Source organism: Leucopleurus acutus (assembly GCF_964270905.1).
Source record: "Leucopleurus acutus genome assembly, chromosome: 2".
Taxonomy (NCBI): Eukaryota; Metazoa; Chordata; class Mammalia; order Artiodactyla; family Delphinidae; genus Leucopleurus; species Leucopleurus acutus.
The window spans coordinates 41,615,529-41,634,290 of NC_139143.1; the positions used below are offsets into that span (position 1 = coordinate 41,615,529).

General features: G+C 41.7%; 1 protein-coding gene across 1 annotated transcript in view; it reads left to right on the forward strand.

Annotated features, from left to right (window-relative positions):
- The first annotated feature begins 11,807 nt into the window (after window positions 1-11,807).
- The window catches only part of NFASC (neurofascin), a 92,272-nt gene continuing 85,317 nt past the window's right edge, over window positions 11,808-18,762 (forward strand). Inside the window, exon 1 of the mRNA XM_082833743.1 lies at window positions 11,808-11,916. The gene's annotated coding sequence lies outside the window, so the exon portion shown is untranslated. The remainder of the gene's footprint in view (window positions 11,917-18,762) is intronic.

Here is an 18,762-nt window from a genome sequence, read left to right on the forward strand (position 1 = left end):
TCATGGTTTATAATTCTTTTTATATATTGCTGAATTCTATTTGCTAATATTTTGTTAGGGATTTTTGTATCTATATTCATGAGGGGTATTATTGATCTGCTAATTTTTTTTCCTTCCTTCCTTCCTTCCTCTTTCTTCCTTCCTTCCTTCTTTCCTTCCTTCCTTTCTCTCTGTCTCTCTTTCTCTCTCTCTTTCTCTCTCTCTCTCTCTCTCTCTCCCTCTCTCTCTCTTTCTTTCTTTCTTTCTTTCTTATACTGTCTTCATTTGATTTTGGTATCAGGATAACACTGGCTACATCAAATGAATTCGGAAGTGTCCTCTCCTCTTCTATAGTTTGGAAGAGATTTTATAGAATTGGTGTTGATTATCTTTAAGAGTTTGTTAAAATTCTCTAGTGAAAGAATCTGGGCCTGGAGATTTCTCTTTGGGGAATTTTTAAATTATGAGTTCAATTTCTTTAATGATTATAAACCTATTCAAATTACCTAGTACCTACTGAGGACTGTGGTAGTTTGTGTTTTTCAAGGAATTGTTCCATTTCAACTACGTTTTTTAATTTATGGGTGTGGAATTGTTCATAGTATTTTCTTAGTATTCTTTTGATGTCTGCAGGATCTGTAATGACATTCGCTTTTTTCATTCCTGATGTTGGCAACTGTGTCATCTCTCTTTTTTTTCTTCTTCAGTTTTGCTAGAGGTTTGTCAATCATATTAACCTTTTCAAAGAACCAGTTTATTTCATTGATTTTTTTCTATTGTTTTTGTTTTCTATTTCATTAATTTCTGCTTTTTATTTCTTTCATTCTTCTTGCTCTGGGTTTATTTCGCTCCTCTTTTTCTACTTTCTTGAAGTGGGACCTTATATTACTGATTCGAAACTTTTCCTTGTTTTTTAATGTATGTATTTAGTGCTATAAATTTCCCTTCAGCACTGCTTTAGCTGTGTCCCACAGATTTGGATATATTGTATTTTAATTTTCCTTCAGTTCAATGTATTTTTTAAATTTCCCTTGAAGCTTTCCCTTTGAATGATGAATTATTTAGAAAATAAAATTCAAAATAGTGGAATTCAAAATTAATATAAAACAATTCTTTTTTTAAAATTTTATTTATTTATTTTTTGGCTGCGTTGGGTCTTCATTGCTGTGTGCAGGCTTTCTCTAGCTGCAGCGAGTGGGGGCTACTCTTCATTGTGGTGCACGGGCTTCTCATTGCGGTGGCTTTTCTTGTTGCAGAGCACGGGCTCTAGGCACATGGGCTTCAGTAGTTGTGGCACACGGGCTCAGTGGTTGTGGTTCGCAGGCTCTAGAGCATGGGCTCAGTAGTTGTGGCACACGGGCTTAGTTGCTTCATGGCATGTGGTATCTTCCCGGACCAGGGATCGAACCTGTGTCCCCTGCATTGGCAGGCGGATTCTTAACCACTGCACCACCAGGGAAGTCCTTAAAACAGTTCTTTAAAATAGCTTAATGAAAGATCAAATGCATAGTAATAAATATAACAAGAATGTATATAATCTATATGAGAAAACTTTAAAATGTAGTTGAAAAGCCCCAAAGAAAATTTAAACAAATTTAAGGTATGTCACATTCTTAAGTAGATTCAACAACATAAATATGTCAGTTCTCTCTAAGTTAATTTGTAATTTTAATATGATTTTTATAAAATACCATCTGATTAAAAGACAAACCTAGAGAATCTGATTTTGTAGTTCATGTGAAAAAACAAAAGCAAAAATAAACAGGAAGGGCTTCCCTGGTGGCACAGTGGTTGAGAGTCCGCCTGCCAATGCAGGGGACACGAGTTCGTGCCCCGGTCCGGGAAGATCTCACATGCCGCGGAGCGGCTGGTCCTGTGAGCCATGGCCGCTGAGCCTGTGCGTCCGGAGCCTGTGCTCCGCAGCGGGAGAGGCCACAGTGGTGAGAGGCCCGCGTACCGCAAAAAAAATAAATAAATAAATAAATAAACAGGAAAATTCTTAAATATCAAATCAAATAAACTACAGTAATTAAAAGTGTATGGTGCCTGCGTATGAAGAGATAAATAGATGAGTGGAAGAGAAGATACAGGAATAGACCCAAACACATAAGGGGGTTTAATATATGAAAACAAAAAAGGTATTTCAAACCAAAGGGTAAAATGTGAATTCTTCAGTACATGGTGTTGGGAAAGCCATCTTATATATTTATAAAGTTATAGTCCTCCCTCCTATGATTTCAAAGTAATTTTCAGATGAATAGAAGATTGAAACATAAATATTAAACTATAGAAATGCTAAAGAAAACATGGGAATACTTAAAAATATTCTTGAAAGAAGAGGCCTAAGTATGACAAAAACAATGACAAAAGATCTATAACTATGAAAAAACTTTTTTTTGCATGGCAAAAACACCATAAATAAAGTCAGGATAAAAATAATGATATGGACAGTTTGCAGCTACTCTTATAAATAAATGGGTAATTTTCCTAAAAAATAAAGAGTTCCTTCAAACGGATAAGAATAAACCAACTACCCAGTAGAGAACTGGGCAAAGAATACAATAATTCAAAGAAAAGAAAAGTGCTCAACCTCACTATAATAAGAGAACCACAAAGGGACACCAATTTCTGTGCATCAGATGGTTAAAATTAAAAAATAATAATAGCAACAGCATGTTGGAGAAGGAAAACAGGAACTTTTATAAATTGCTGGTGGGAGTTTAAGTTGTGAAAACTTTCATGGAGAACAATTTAGCCACATTCCCTTTGACCTAAGAATTCTGCATCCAAGAATTTATCCTAAAAATAATCTTGCAAATGAGAGAAATCATATTTATCCAAAGATATGTATTGCAGCAATTTTCTACATCCAGGGATTACAAACATCCTAAATGTCTATCAGTAGAGGGTTGAGTAAATTATTATATGTTCATACAATGGAATACTATACAGCTGCTAAAAGTAATAAGGCAGTTTCATATGAACTAATATAGAAAGGCATCTAAGATATTAACAGAAAAAGGCAAGTTAGGTGAAAATTTGTATAGTATGCTATAATTTTTAAAATGTATCTATGTATGCATGGACGTCTCTGGAAGGATACACAGAGACTGGTAAGAGTGGCTGGTGGGGGAGAGGGGCTTAGTGGGACTAGGAAGCTGCAGGACAAGATTGGGAGGGAAATTTACTTATATATACTCTACTTCTACTATACACTCTTGTATCTGTTGAGTTTCATATCATGTGAAGGGGTTACCTATTCAAAAAACAAATAAAGTAATTTTTTAAATGTTTAAGTAAGAACCTCAAGCAAGAGACAGAGACAGAGAGAGTTCTTGTTCCCTGAGCTCAGACTAAATGTCCAGAGGGAGGCAGCACATGAACCAGGACTCAGGACAAGTTTGACTTTGTACTTCTTCAGAAATAAGCATTTATAGAATCATGGAATTCCAAGGTGAAAAAGTCTTAGAGTCCCCAGACCCACTTTTCTTCTGTGGCAGAGGGAAGGACAATCTGAGAATGAACATGAGATGCCCAGCAACCTGGCCATGGTCCCCACCCAGCTGGGCCTCAGAGCTGCTCTTCTTGCAGCTTGCAGGGTATCAGGTGTCTTTCTTGATCCCTGATCGTCCCCAGAGCATCAGGTGTCCCTCCTGGAACCTTCCTATCCCTGGGTCAGCTGGAGAGTCTAGACCCTGCGTTTGAAGCCGCACTTCTCATTTAACCCTGAAGTCCTGTGAGTGATGATAGAGGTATCAGGGTAATGACAACCTCACTCATCTTTGAGAGTTTTCTGTTTCTCTCTCTTGATATCTGTCTATCTATCTTCAAATCACAGTTCTCCGTGGATCCTCACAGCAACCGCATAGGGCATATCTGATCCCCAATTTTCAAATGACAACAAAATATTTATACAAAGATTTGTTTTCCAAGTACGTTTCTCATTGCAGCCCCCCATTAACCTCATATAGGCAAGGAAGGTTTTATTAATGCAGATATAAAAGATGAGAATATTAAAGAGGCACCTCTGAAATAGTGAGCCTTTGGGCTAAGAACATGTAGGCTTGAATCCTGACTCAAAGGATTCTTTACACTTATTTCCTCCAGGGTAAAGTGGGGATAATAATACCTATATCCTTGGTCACCATATAGGGTTGTTGTTAGGATTAAATGACTCTGGTTCTAAAGAGTTTCAAGACATTCTAAGATTTCTCATTTCTCAACCTGTTCTATCATTTAAAGTTTATTTTTATTTTGAAAATGTGTTACAAAGAAGAGAGAATAATGTAATGAACCTGATGTATCTATCACTGTCTTCAACAATGATCAGTACAAGGCCAGTCTTGTCTCAGCGATACCTCTACCCACTCCTCCCTCTTTTGCTTTGTTGACCAGATTTTAAAATAATAAAGTGTATTCCTAACATCCCTAAAAGGTGACTCACAGGTTATTTGGGCTTTTAAAGAATATTATTAGCGATTTATAAGATTTAAATGTTTAAACACATTTGTTATGTTTCAACCTATTGTAGTCATGATACTTTTTAATGCTCAACTTGACCAGGGACACCTTATGCTGGGTAGCTTCCAAGTCCTTTTGGCATAACTCTAGTAATCTTTTTTTTAACATCTTTATTGGAGTATAGTTGCTTTACAATGTTGTGTTACTTTCTGCTGTGTAACAAAGTGAATTAGCTATATGTATACATATATCCCCATATCCCCTCCCTCTTACGTCTCCCTCCCACCCTACCTATCCCACCCCTCTAGGTGGTCACAAAGCACCAAGCTGATCTCCCTGTGCTATGCAGCTGCTTCCCACTAGCTATCTAATTTACATTTGGTAGTGTATATATGTCAGTGCTACTCTCTCACTACGTCCCAGATTACCCTTCCGCCTCCCCGTGTCCTCAAGTCCATTCTCTACGTCTACGTCTTTATTCCTCTCCTGTCCCTAGGTTCCCCTAGTCTGAAGTCAGGGAGCCTGATTCCTCCAGCTCTGTTTTTCTTTCTCAAGATTGCTTTGGCTATTCGGGGTCTTTTGTGTTTCCATACAAATTGTGAAATTTTTTGTTCTAGTTCTGTGAAGAATGCCATTGGTAATTTGATAGGGGTTGCAATGAATCTGTATGTTGCTTTGTGTAGTATAATGATTTTCACAATGTTGATTCTTCCAATCCAAGAACGTGGTATATCTCTCCATCTGTTTGTATTGTCTTTAATTTCTTTCATCAGTGTCTTACAGTTTTCTACATACAGGTCTTTTGTCTCCTTGGGTAGGTTTATCCCTAGGTATTTTATTCTTTTTGTTGTGATGGAAAATAGGAGTGTTTCCTTAATTTTTCTTTCAGATTTTTCATCGTTAGTGTATAGGAATGCAAGAGATTTCTGTGCATTAATTTTGTATCCTGCTACTTTACCCAATTCGTTGATGAACTCTAGTAGTTTTCTGGTAGCATCTTTAGGATTCTCTATGTATAGTATCATGTCATCTACAAACAGTGACAGTTTTACTTCTTTTCTGATTTGGATTCCTTTTATTTCTTTTTCTTCTCTGATTTCTGTGGCTAAAACTTCCAAAACTATGTTAAATAATAGTGGTGAGAGTGGGCAACCTTGCTTGTTCCTGATCTTAGAGGAGATGGTTTCGGTTTTTCACCATTGAGAACAGTGTTGGCTGTGGGTTTGTCATATGTGGCCTTTATTATGTTGAGGTAGGTTCCCTCAGTGCCTACCTTCTGGAGAATTTTTATCATAAATGGGTGTTGAATTTTGTTGAAAGCTTTTTTTGAATCTACTGAGATGATCATATGGTTTTTATCCTTCAGTTTGTTAATATGGTTTAATCACATTGATTGATTTGCGTATATTGAACAATCCTTGCATTCCTGGGATAAACCCCACTTGATCGTGGTGTATGATCCTTTTAATGTGCTGTTGAATTCTGTTTGCTAATATTTTGTTGAGGATTTTCGCATCTATGTTCATCAGTGATATTGGCCTGTAGTTTTCTTTTTTTGTGACATCTTTGTCTGGTTTTGGTATCAGGGTGATGGTGGCCTTGTAAAACGAGTTTGGGAGTGTTCCTCCCTCTGCTATATTTTGGAAGAGTTCGAGAAGGATAGGTGTTAGGTCTTCTCTAAGTATTTGATAGAATTCGCCTGTGAAGGCATCTGGTCCTGGGCTTTTGTTTGTTGGAAGATTTTTTTTTTTTAACATCTTTATTGGGGTATAATTGCTTTACAATGGTGTGTTAGTTTCTGCTTTATAACAAAGTGAATCAGTTATACATATACATATGTTCCCATATCTCTTCACTCTTGCGTCTCCCTCCCTCCCATCCTCCCTGTTCCACCCCTCCAGGCGGTCACAAAGCACTGAGCTGATCTCCCTGTGCTATGCGGCTGCTTCCCACTAGCTATCTACCTTACGTTTGGTAGTGTATATATGTCCATGCCTCTCTCTTGCTTTGTCACAGCTCACCCTTCCCCCTCCCCATATCCTCAAGTCCGTTCTCCAGTAGGTCTGTGTCTTTATTCCTGTCTTACCCCTAGGTTCTTCATGACATTTTTTTCCCTTAAATTCCATATATATGTGTTAGCATATGGTATTTGTCTGTTGGAAGATTTTTAATCACAGTTTCAATTTCAGTGCTTGTGATTGATCTGTTTATATTTTCTGTTTCTTCCTGGTTAAGTCTCGGAAGGTTGTGCTTCGAATTCGTCCATTTCTTCCAGGTTGTCCATTTTATTGGCATATAGTTGCTTGCAGTAATCTCTCATGATCCTTTTCGTTTCTGCAGTGTAAGCTATTACTTCTCCTTTTTCATTTCTAATTCTGTTGATTTGAGTCTTCTCCCTTCTTTTCCTGATGAGTTTGGCTAATGGTTTATCAATTTTGTTTATCTTCTCAAAGAACCAGCTTTTAGTTTTATTGATCTTTGCTATCTTTTCCTTCATTTCTTTTTCATTTATTTCTGACCTGATCTTTATGATTTCTTTCCTTCTGCTAACTTTGAGGGTTTTTTTTTTGTTGTTGTTGTTATTCTTCTTTCTCTAATTGCTTTAGGTGTAAGGTTAGGTTGTTTACTTGAGATGTTTCTTGTTTCTCGAGGTAGGATTGTATTGCTATAAACTTCCCTCTTAGAACTGCTTTTGCTGCATCCCATAGGTTTTGGGTCATCATGTTTTCATTGTCATTTGTTTCTAGATATTTTTTGATTTCCTCTGATTTCTTCAGTGATCTCTTGGTTATTTAGTAGTGTATTGTTTAGCATCCATGTGTTTGTATTTTTTACAGTTTTTTTCCCTGTAATTAATATCTAGTCTCATAGTGTTGTGGTCGGAAAAGATACTTGATATGATTTCAATTTTCTTAAATTTACCAAGGCTTGATTTATGACCCAAGATATGATCTATTCTGGAGAATGTTCCATGAGCACTTGAAAGGAAAGTATATTCTGTTGTTTTTGGATGGAATGTCCTATGAATATCAATTAAGTCCATCTTGTCTAATGTATCATTTAAAGCTTGTGTTTCCTTATTTATTTTCATTTTGGATGATCTGTCCATTGGTGAAAGTGGGGTGTTAAAGTCCCCCACTATTATTGTGTTACTGTTGAGTCCCCCCTTTTATGGCTGTTAGCATTTGCCTTATGTATTGAGGTGCTCCTATGTTGGGTGCATAAATATTTACAATTGTTATGTCTTCTTCTTGGATTGATCCCTTGATCACTATGTAGTGTCCTTCTTTATCTCTTATAATAGTCTTTATTTTAAAGTCTATTTTGTCTGATATAAGAATTGCTACTCCAGCTTTCTTTTGATTCCTATTTGCAAGGAATATCTTTTTCCATCCCCTCACTTTCAGTCTGTATGTGTCCCTAAGTCTGAAATGGGTCTCTTGTAGACAGCATATATATGGGTCTTGTTTTTGTATCCATTCAGCCAGTCTATGTCTTTTCGTTGGAGCATTTAATCCATTTACATTTAAGGTAATTATCAATATGTATGTTCCTATTACCATTTTCTTAATTGTTTTGGGTTTGTTTTTGTAGGTCTTTTCCTCCTCCTGTGTTTCCTGCCTAGATAAGTTTCTTTAGCATTTGTTGTAAAGCTGGTTTGGTGGTGCTGAACTCTCTTAACTTTTGCTTGTCTTAAAGGTTTTAACTTCTCCATCAAAACTGAATGAGATCCTTGCTGGGTAGAGTAATCTTGGTTGTAGGTTTTCCCTTTCATCACTTTAAATATGTCCTGCCACTACCTTCTGGCTTGCAGAGTTTCTGCTGAAAGATCAGCTGTTAACCTTACGGGGATTCCCTTGTTTGTTATTTGTTGCTTTTCCCTTGCTGCTTTTAATATTTTCTCTTTGCATTTAATTTTTGATAGTTTGATTAATATGTGTCTTGCCATGTTTCTCCTTGGATTTATCCTGTATGGGACTCTCTGCACTTCGTGGACTTGATTGACTATTTCCTTTCCCATGTTTGGGAAGTTTTCAACTATAATCTCTTCAAATATTTTCTCAGTCTCTTTTTTTCTTCTTCTTCTTCTGGGACCCCTATAATTCGAATGTTGGTGTATTTAATGTTGTCCCAGAGGTCCCTGAGACTGTCCTCAATTCTTTACATTCTTTTTTCTTTATTCTGCTCTGCAGTAGTTATTTCCACTATTTTATCTTCCAGGTCACTTATCCATTCTTCTGCCTCAGTTATTCTGCTACTGATTCCTTCTAGAGAATTTTTAATTTCATTTATTGTGTTGTTCATCGTTGTTTGTTTGCTCTTTATTCTTCTAGGTCCTTGTTAAACGTTTCTTGTATTTTCTCCATTCTATTTCCAAGTTTTTGGATCATCTTTACTATCATTACTCTGAATTCTTTTTCAGGTAGACTGCCTGTTTCCTCTTCATTTGTTTGGTCTGGTGGGTTTTTACCTTGCTCCTTCATCTGCTGCGTATTTCTCTGTCTTCTCATTTTGTTTAACTTACTGTGTTTGAGGTCTCCTTTTTGCAGGCTGCAGGTTCGTAGTTCCCATTGTTTTTGGTATCTGCCCCCAGTGGGTGAGGGTGGTTCAGTGCCTTGTATAGGCTTCCTGGTAGAGGGGACTTGTGCCTATGTTCTGGTGGGTGGGGCTGGATCTTGTCTCTCTGGTGGGCAGGGCCACGTCTGGTGGTGTGTTTTGGGGTGTCTGTGAACTTCTTATGATTTTAGGCAGCCTATCTGCTAATGGGTGGAGTTGTGTTCCTGTCTTACTAGTTGTTTGGCATGGGGCATCCAGCCCTGGAGCTTGCTAGCCATTGGGTGGAACTGGGTCTTAGCATTGAGACAGAGATCTCTGGGAGAGCTTTCGCTGATTGATATTACGTGGGGCCGGGAGGTCTCTGGTGGTCCAGTGTCATGAACTCGGCTTTCCTACCTCAAAGGCTCAGGCCTGACACCAGGCTGAGCACCAAGAGCCTGTCAGCCACACAGCTCAGAAGAAAAAAAATTAAAAAGAAAAATTATTAACATAAAATAATAATAATAGTTTTAAAAGAAAAGAGCAACCAAACCAATAAACAAATCCACCAATGATAACAAGCGCTAAAAACTAAACTAAGGTAAACATAAACATCAGAAACGAATCAGTCGCAGACAGCAAACTCCAAGTCTACAGTTGCTCCCAAAGTCCACCGCCTCAATTTTGGGAACATTCATTGTCTCTTCAGGTACTCCACAGATGCAGGGTACATCAAGTTGATTGTGGGGTTTAATCCGCTGCTCCTGAGGCTGCACAGAGGAATTTCCCTTTCTTTTCTTTGTTCGCACAGTCCCCAGGGTTCAGCTTTGGTTTGCGCCCCACCTCTGTGTATAGGTCACCCTCAGGCATCTTTTGGGAAGTCTGAGGTCAGTAGGTGTTCTGTAGGAGTTGTTCCACATGGAGGTGTATTTTTGATGTATTTGTGGGCAGGAAGGTGATCTCCACATCTTACTCCTCTGCCATCTTGAAGGTCCCCCCAACTCTAGTAATCTTTGACGCTTTGTTTGCTTTTATGGTGTAACAAGATGCTCTAGGCTCATCTTATATATTTGCTGCTTCAGACCCTTCTCCAAGGAAGCCTGATTTCTTTGTGGGGGATGGTATATAGAGTTCATAATCTGATTGCTAGGGGGTACTCATTCCTTCCAGGATGATCCTTGTTTCTAGGCCTTGCTAGGTATTGTGTGTGTGTGTGTGTGTGTGTGTGTGTGTGTGTGTGTGTGTGTGTGTGTGTATGGATGGATGTAACATAAAACATATGGAGTTCATCCTGATACTCTCAGTTCACAATCAGGACTACAAAATTTTAACCTGATCTCATCGAGCTTACATTTGTATCTTCTTGCAATAAGAAACCCTTGTTTTTCAGTAATATAAATATTATTACTCATTTGGTTTATCCCACAATACACATACAAAAGTCTCAGAATAACAACAACAATAATAATACCATAACTTCTTCAATAATATGATTATTGAAAACAGTTTAGGATTTTGGGGTGGGGGGAATGAGGCAGTTCTTTTTATTCTTAGGATATATCCCTCCAAGGATATAGAGTCAAATTACTGTGTTTTAATTTCTCTATGTGTAGTTATGCCAACCAGCTGGACATACAGACTCATTTGCTACACTTTCATTTTAGGGATTTCTTTCAAAAATATTATTCCTTATAATTATGTCAAATATTTACATGTTCCAAAGCAAATCCACAAAACAAGGTATATTCAATATCCCTGTTCCCTCCACCTCATTCCTCCCCCTCCCTGTAAGTCCTTTAAATTTTATTTTATGCTTTATCCTTTTATTGTCTTTGCAGAATATAAGCAAATACATATATATCTTTGCATTCATTCTCCCTTTCTTAAATAAATGGTAGCATATTAAGCACACTTTTTCCTGTCGTGTTTCTTTTCACTTGATGATAATCCTGTAGGTCAGAACTTGGGCATCATATAAGATATATTTCAAAAAGATTCCTAGAACTGAGGCTACGGGGACAAAGAGTAAATGCATACTTATTTTGATAGATATTGCCGCATTCCCCTCTACAAAGGTAGATGTGACCATTTTCTGCAGACACGTTTTAATGTTAAAGCAAATGATTAAGTGAGATATGTTATCTGTAGTGAGAAAGGCTAAATGATTGCCGCAAAGGACCAGACCTGGGACTTGAACTCTTGAAATGCCACCTCATAGTCTAGTGGTCTGACCCACTGTCCTGTACCTTCTCCCCATTTAACAGATGAAGAAAATGAGTCACATGTAGGGACGTGATCTATGCAAAATGATAAAACAAGCTAGGACCTAAAACCCATGTCTCCTAACACTAAAATTAGATCTCCTTTTAATGGGTAATTTATTTATGGTGAACTTGGTTTGATTATCTGTAGATGGGGAAGAAAAACATAATAGTTCTCCTAAGTAAAAAAATTAATGAGATAATTATGGGTAAATTCTCCCTTGGGTGTAGGAGAGTTTCTTTGAGGAGTGGCTTAACTCCTTCAGGTGACTAGGGATTCAGCAATTCGATTATGATGTCAGGCCACAATAATGATCTTATGAAGAGAGAGATGATCCCCGCTTCCCAAAGTCCAGCATGCTTAGGCACCTTGCAGAATCGGTCCCATTTCTTGCAGAGTGCTTTAAATTTTTGTGAACAAAGATGCTGTTATGCTATGTAAAACTGCCCAAATGGGTGTGGACAACGATGTAATTTCCCAGTGAATGAACAAGCTGCAAAGCACAAAGGCTTTTCTTTTCCTCTCCTAAAGTGACCCTGGGGTTCTTCTTTGTGCTTGCTTTGTGACAGGTTGATTGACTTATGTGCAATTTGGAACGCTGGAGTGTTCCTTCCCGCTGCAGACTGGAAGGGAGCCCCCTCTGGTGTTACAGGAAGGAGGCTGAATGAGGCAGAGACGGTGAGTGGGGCTTGGGCCTGGGCCTGGGCCCCGTGTCTCAGGGGTAGGGTGGGAAGAAATTCTCACCTCCTGCCCCTTCTCTTTGATGAGAGACGTTTCAGGCCCCGGAATTTTCTGAGGGGACATCTCCTTCCTTCTCCCCAGAGTTGGCCACAGAGCCAGACCTCAAGGCTCTCCTAGGCCAGAGGCTGACTTTGGGGAAGCATTTGTTCCTTTTTCTCCAGCAGATGCAGTGAGCCGGCATTAGCCCTGCCATTGTCCTGACTGTTCAATTGAAAAATTGGGAAACAGCTGTGTTTGTGACCCTCACTCCCCCTTAGCCTGGTCTCCACAACCTGGGAGCCTCCTGAGTGACAGCCCCAGCATATGGGGGGCGGTCTGAGAACCCCTCCTCTGGGCGGAGCAGTGGGCCCTGGCAGATGGACAGCTGTCCAGGGCACCGTAAACAGCTGAAGCTGACATCACTGAAGCCACACCCTGTGTCCAGGGTCTGCATTGTTCCATTCTGGGGTAAAATTTCCTGCTGCTCCCAGCAACTCCTGTCTTAGTCTCAAGGCAGGGATGGCAGGGGAGTACATGCAAGCAATAAGGGCTACAAATTTAACCAAGGAGTAATTGGCATTGAATCACATGCTAGCAGCCTGGAGGCTTCTGGGCTGGCGGAGTCTGACCTGGAGGCCCGAACAGAGAAAGGTTTCCCTGTTCTTGAGTGTGGGCATCTCAGCCTCATTGCTCCAACTCCCTTTTCAGATGGTTTCTGTTCTCCCAGAAAGAGTTGGAGATTTAGGCTGGGAGGATGCAGGCAGGGAGGGAGTTGAAAGGTAGGAACAGAATACGCTGATGACGTGGATTCTGGCTGTCCTTGCTTTGTGACTGTAGGAAAGTTTCAAACCACTCTAGGTTTATACAGTAGGGATAATAATGAACGTCTTGTAAAGATTAAACATATAAAGAACCCTGCACTGTGCCTGGCTTATACTAGGTATTCAGTAAATGAAATTATTTGTCATATCAACAGCGGCTCAGATATACTTGTTTTATGAAGGTAGTTTCTGTGTGGGTTCTCTTAGGTCTACGACTTGCCTTAGAACAGTGTCAGGTTTCGGGGACCACCAGGGAAATCCGTCTAACCACAGGACTTTTTCACCTGTTACTAAGTATTGAACTTTAACATACTGGCAGTAGTGGGGCAGGGGGTGGGGCACCATTCTTTTGGTTTGTATTTGGAGGACTCTGCAAAAATAGTGTACAGGTTATTATAATGGGCCTGTAAATATATGTAAAACAGCATGGGAACAGATCCCCAGGTTTGTGCCAGAATCAGGGGTTCGTCCAGCTTTGTGGTCACTGTGGCCCCTCTCTTGGCACTTTTTCATGAACCCACCCTACTTTCTATCTCTGCTCCCCCTCCTAAGGCCCCTCCACACTCCTCCCTGGGCACACACACTCTGGGTTGCCTAACCAGATCCCTGCCTAAGGAACCTGGGAGCCCCCCGGCCTTCTCTGATGATAGCAGTGTCACTACCCAGCAGCACATCTGAGTGGCAGCCAGAGTCACACCCTGCTGCATCCTGCCTGGTGCAGAGCAAACCTATCCAGGCTTTGCACCTCTGGACACTTCCAGTCTAATCCACGAGCCCGAAAATCGGAACCTAATATTGGTTCACTATAGTTCTACAGTGCATTCATTTACATTAGTTGTGTCATTTGACTTTCACGACAATTCTGTGACGTGGGCAAGGCTGGCGTCATCATTCGCATTTGATTGATGAATACAATGAGGCTCAAGAAGTTACTTCTCCAACGTCCACAAAACGGACAGCAACAGAACTCATATTAGAACTCAGATGTCCTGGGGCTTCCCTGGTGGCGCAGTGGTTAAGAATCCGCCTGCCAATGCAGAAGACTCGGGTTCAAGCCCTGGTCCGGGAAGATCCCACATGCCGCGGAGCAACTAAGCCCGTGCACCACAACTACTGAGCCTGTGCTCCAGAGCCCACGAGCCACAACTACTGAGCCTATGTGCTACAACTACTGAAGCCCGTGTGCCTAGAGCCCATGCTCTGCAACAAGAGAAGCCACTGCAATGAGAAGCCGCGCACCGCAACGAAGAGTAGCCCCTGCTCGCCGCAACTAGAGAAAGCCTGCGCACAGCAACAAAGACCCAACGCAGCCAAAAATAAATAAAATAAATAAATTTTTTTAAAAAAGAAAGAACTCAGATGTCCTGAATTGTGGGCCGTTTTTCTTGCTGGGACACCACACTGCCTCCTCCAGTCTGAGGCACCCACACCTTCAGGAAGTCAAAGGATCAGAGGACCTTAAGACATACAGGGAAACTTTTAACAGAAGAAGAAAAGAGTGCACACATATGGCCACGTGAGGACCACTAAGCTCTGCGGGGGTCTGAGCCGGTTCTTTAGAGGTGGTAACAGCCATCCTTGCCAGAATCAGCACTGGAGGACTCCCCAGCCGCCAACGCTGTGCATTTTCCATTTAATCCTCCTCACAGTAACCCTATGAAATAGGGCCCATTGTTACCCACATTTTACTGGTGACGGAAATACAGAAAGGTGGAGGAACATGCTCAGAGCACCACAGCTGAGAAAGCGGCAGCACCTGAATTCGAATCCCAGCAGTTCTCCAGCTCTGGGACCCACACGGTTGGCCATTTGGGCTTGGGGTTGCAGGCTTTTTTCAGGGTGGTTTGGGGCTGCATAGATGTTTCTGAGCAAGCCTCCGGCCAGGTTCCAGGTAAGAATCTGATTTTGTCCCTCCACTTGGGAAGCCTCAGAGGAGCAAGACCTCTGTTTCTCTGTCCTCCTTCCCTCTGGCTCTTCTCCTTTTGTTCTGGGCCACTGCCATCTGGAGCGGCCCCAGGCATCTGCTCCCCAGCACAGGTCTCCTCCCTCCCCCCTCCTCCTGCAGCCCCAGTGTGAGGCACCTTCCCACACAGACCAATCTCTCCCATCCGGTGTCTCCCCTGCCCCAGTGCTTCAGCCCCTGGGCCTCGCCAGGCACTCAGAGCAGACACCTGCCCTCTGATGCAAGGCAGAAGAACCACCCAGCTCCCCCAGGCCTTCAGTTTCTCAAATGGAGTCATTTGGTTAATGGCACTCACACTCCTCAGCCCCTCTGCCTGTTGGTAAGAAGCTGGGCCTTCTCTCTCCAGAAACATTACAACAGGCTGCTGTGGCCAGCGTGGGCTCAGGACACACCACTGTGGGATGATTGGGGAAGGGCCGTGGAACTGCATTAGGAACCGTTTTGCCTCCGCACTCCCTGCCCCAGGACCAATTCCAGGCCCCTGAGGCAGCATCCATGCTTAGCCACCTTCTCCTGGGTGCTGAGATCTGCAGGGCTAGGTGTGGAGCCACAGCTGGCAGCAGTGAAAGCTATTCCCCTCAATCGCGTGTGCTATCTACCTCGTTTCTGCTGAGGTGATGCAGTCGCTTCTACACCCCTCTCAGCCTTCCTTGCTGCCCTACTAAACCCACCTTTTTACTGGAGGCTGGGCTGTTGGGTTTGAGACAGCATGTCACCCTGTGAGTTTCCGTTTCTAATGGGAGGATTATAGACTATAGCAAAGGGAGGGCTTTCTACAAGCAGGTGTATGCGCTCACTCGGGGCATTAACACCAAGCTTTTCCCTACACCGCTGGAGCCAATGGTGGCTTCGGTGTGAGCATAATAGCCAGCACTTTGCACCAGACTTCTAGACAAATGCATCTTATAATGCAGGAAACAACCTTCCCCTGTCTGTTCCACCTCCTCTTCTCCACGCGCCTGTATTTTCACATCTCCTCCAGCCTGTAGAAGCCTGCCAGGATGGCAGTTGGATCCAGACCGATGTCTGTGTTGGATGTGAATGCAGAGGGCTGGAGAGAGAGGAAGAACAGATGCTGCTCCCTCCTGCTGTCTTAGTCCTTTCCTCCCTGTGCCTCCTTATCATGTCACACAGGAATCTTAAAAATGCCACCGGGGTTGTGCAATCCTTGGAATATCAGCAGCTAGACCAATATTGGCAGCAGGATGGAAGCCTCAGAAGAACTGACCTGGCTCCATTGAGGTTGACTCGAGTCTGGTGCAGTTGATGTCATAGGTCATGGACCACTGGTGGAAGAAGCTGGCATGAACAAGGGCAGGATTGGGGCCGTGCAGGGTGGTCTCCAGGAGTTTGAAGCACTTTGGTTAAGGAGGCCAGGGTAAAGGCAGGAGAGAGGGCAGCACAGAGCTGCTTTGGCTGGTCTGGAATCTTGCAGGAACCTCCCTGCTCTCTGGTCCACAGTAGACAACACTTGTGCAGATAACCGTATGTCGGCTCTAAGAGTGAATAATAACTCCTTGGCCACAGAGCTAACGTATGGTTATTAGCACAGGCATTGTGTACTTTGTACATCTACAAAATAGATCTGTAGGTTCGAAAGTCCAGCTTGTCCAAAGTCATGTAGCAAAGCATTGCACCAGCTGTAACTTGTAGGGAAGGGGAAATGACCAATGGTTTTTGAATGCTTAGTTTGGGCCAGGCCTTGTGTTAGATGCTATACATAAACGTTAGCCCATTAATTCATTTAAAATGAATTAAATCAACTCAGTTAATAATCATCACAATAATCTTATAATAAGTAAGTGTATTATCCCGTTCAAAGACAAGAAAACTGAGGCTCTAAGAGAGAGAGTAAACAAATTGCTGAAGACCATGCAGCAGGTAAACGGCTGAGGTGGGATTGAAACAAAGGTGCGTGGCTTGCGAGTCCATGCCCCTTCCATGCGCCAGAGGGATTATACTACGTCACTTACTCTTGAAGCTGCGTCTCAGAATCCATGTCTGGTGTGTTTCCCCTGGTCTGCATCTTCTTAGCTAGCCCTGTTCTGCCTTGAGCTGGTGCTCGCTTCTATGAAGAACACAGGAAAAAGGTAGAAGCCACTGCCCGCACTCTCAAGAAGCTCACAGTCCAGTTAAGGGGCTGGAGGTCGTCTCTCTTTCCCTCAACCCAAGCTTCTTCAATAATCTTGCCCCACCCCCCGCCCCTTTTTATTTTTCCTGCTTGAGCTCATCCTATGGTTTTCAAATGGCTTTAGAACCCTGGTCTGTTGAAACTAGGCTTGGAATCCCACAAATAGAGGGTGGAGTAAGCAGCTTAACGTGAGTGACGTTTGAGCAGATGGGTCCAGATGGTAGCTCCTCAGATGGACAGAGGCCCCGACTCCAAATGGACACCCCACTCAGGGAGCCTGGGAACGCATTGGTCAGTGACTCGAATGAGGAGCTGGGGTTTGAAAGAAAGTTGGCTATAGGGGTTTGTACAGCTATCACCCTTCAGGAAAGCCGTCAAGACAGAGATTGAGCTTTCAGGCTGTTCTTTCTGCAGCGTTCCCTTTGTACAGCATTTTGCAGTTTACTGTGGAGATAGGGACTAGACAAACAGTGACTTGTTCTGGGTGGCATCCAGGAACTTAGCCCTAGGTCTTTTTTAAAAAATCAATATTCAATATGTTAAAGTTAGGAATCCCCAAACCTAATTTTTCTTCAACTTTTCATGTCAACTGACAAATTTTACAATTCTCTTCATAAATCTCATAAATTTTAACAATCACTTGTTTGATTCCATTAATAAACTTAGTTAAATTCCTTTGAACATTTGAAACTGCATTTATAAATGTAATCATTCATTTCCCTTTTTGAAGTATCACAGTTTTCTTACAAAATCTTCCAAGTTCTTATGTAATTAATTCTTTTTTCTCATTGATATTTTAAATAACAGCTTTATTGAGATGTAATTCACATACCATACAATTCACCTATATAAAGTATACAACTCGTTAATCAACTATACTTCAACAAAAAATAAATTTGAAAAAAAAGTAAAGTGTACAATGCATTGATTTTTAATATATTCACCGAGTTGGGCACCAATCACCATAATTAATTTTAGAACATTTTAATTACCTTCCACTTCCACCACAAAAACCCATACCCATTATCAGTCACTCCTCTTCCCACCCCCCACCCTGGTCTTCCTCTAGCCTTAGGCAATCACTAATCTATTTCCCACCTCTGTAGATTTGCCTATTCCAGACATTTCGTATAAACGGAATGGTACAATATGTGGTCTTTTGTGTCTGGCTTCTTTTACTTAGCATGATGTTTTCAAGGTTCATCCATGTTGTAGCATGTGTCCATATGTCATTCCCTTTTTATGGCTGAATAATATTCCTTTATATATAGATATACCACATTTTACTTATGCATCATCAGTTGATGGACATTTAGGTTGTTTCAACTTTTTGGCTATGATCAGTTATGCTACTGTGAACATTCATGTTTAAGTTCTGATGTGGACCTACATTTTTAGTTCTCTTTGGTATATACCCAGGAGTGGATTGCTGGGTCATGTGGTAATTCTGTGTTTCATGTTTTGAGGAACCCTAGGTCTTCTCATACTAAATCCAAGCCTCCCTTTCAGGCCTTCTACCTTCAGTCTCTACCTTCTCTCCCACTCAGGTCCCTCCTTCTTACCCTTCCCAAATATTGGGCTGTACCCTTGGACACATAGGATTATGTCCATAGGATTATGCTTACTTCCCCCTCCAGCCTCCCTCAGAGCAATTTCCCTTTACTAACAGGCCCAGGGGAGCCGGCTCTGCTATCCCGGGTGTCTTCTCCCCCACTTGGAGGTGGGTGGAGAGCTTCACAGCCCTCTCTCTTCTCCCTCCAGCTGTGAAGAAGATGTGTGTCTAATTGCTGTGAAACTTCCTCCCTGAGGGTAGAAAACAGGGAGATGAGTGTGAAGTTGGTTCTTAAGTTGTAGAGAGGTGGGGGCTCTTCTTCTCCTTCTTGGAGGTG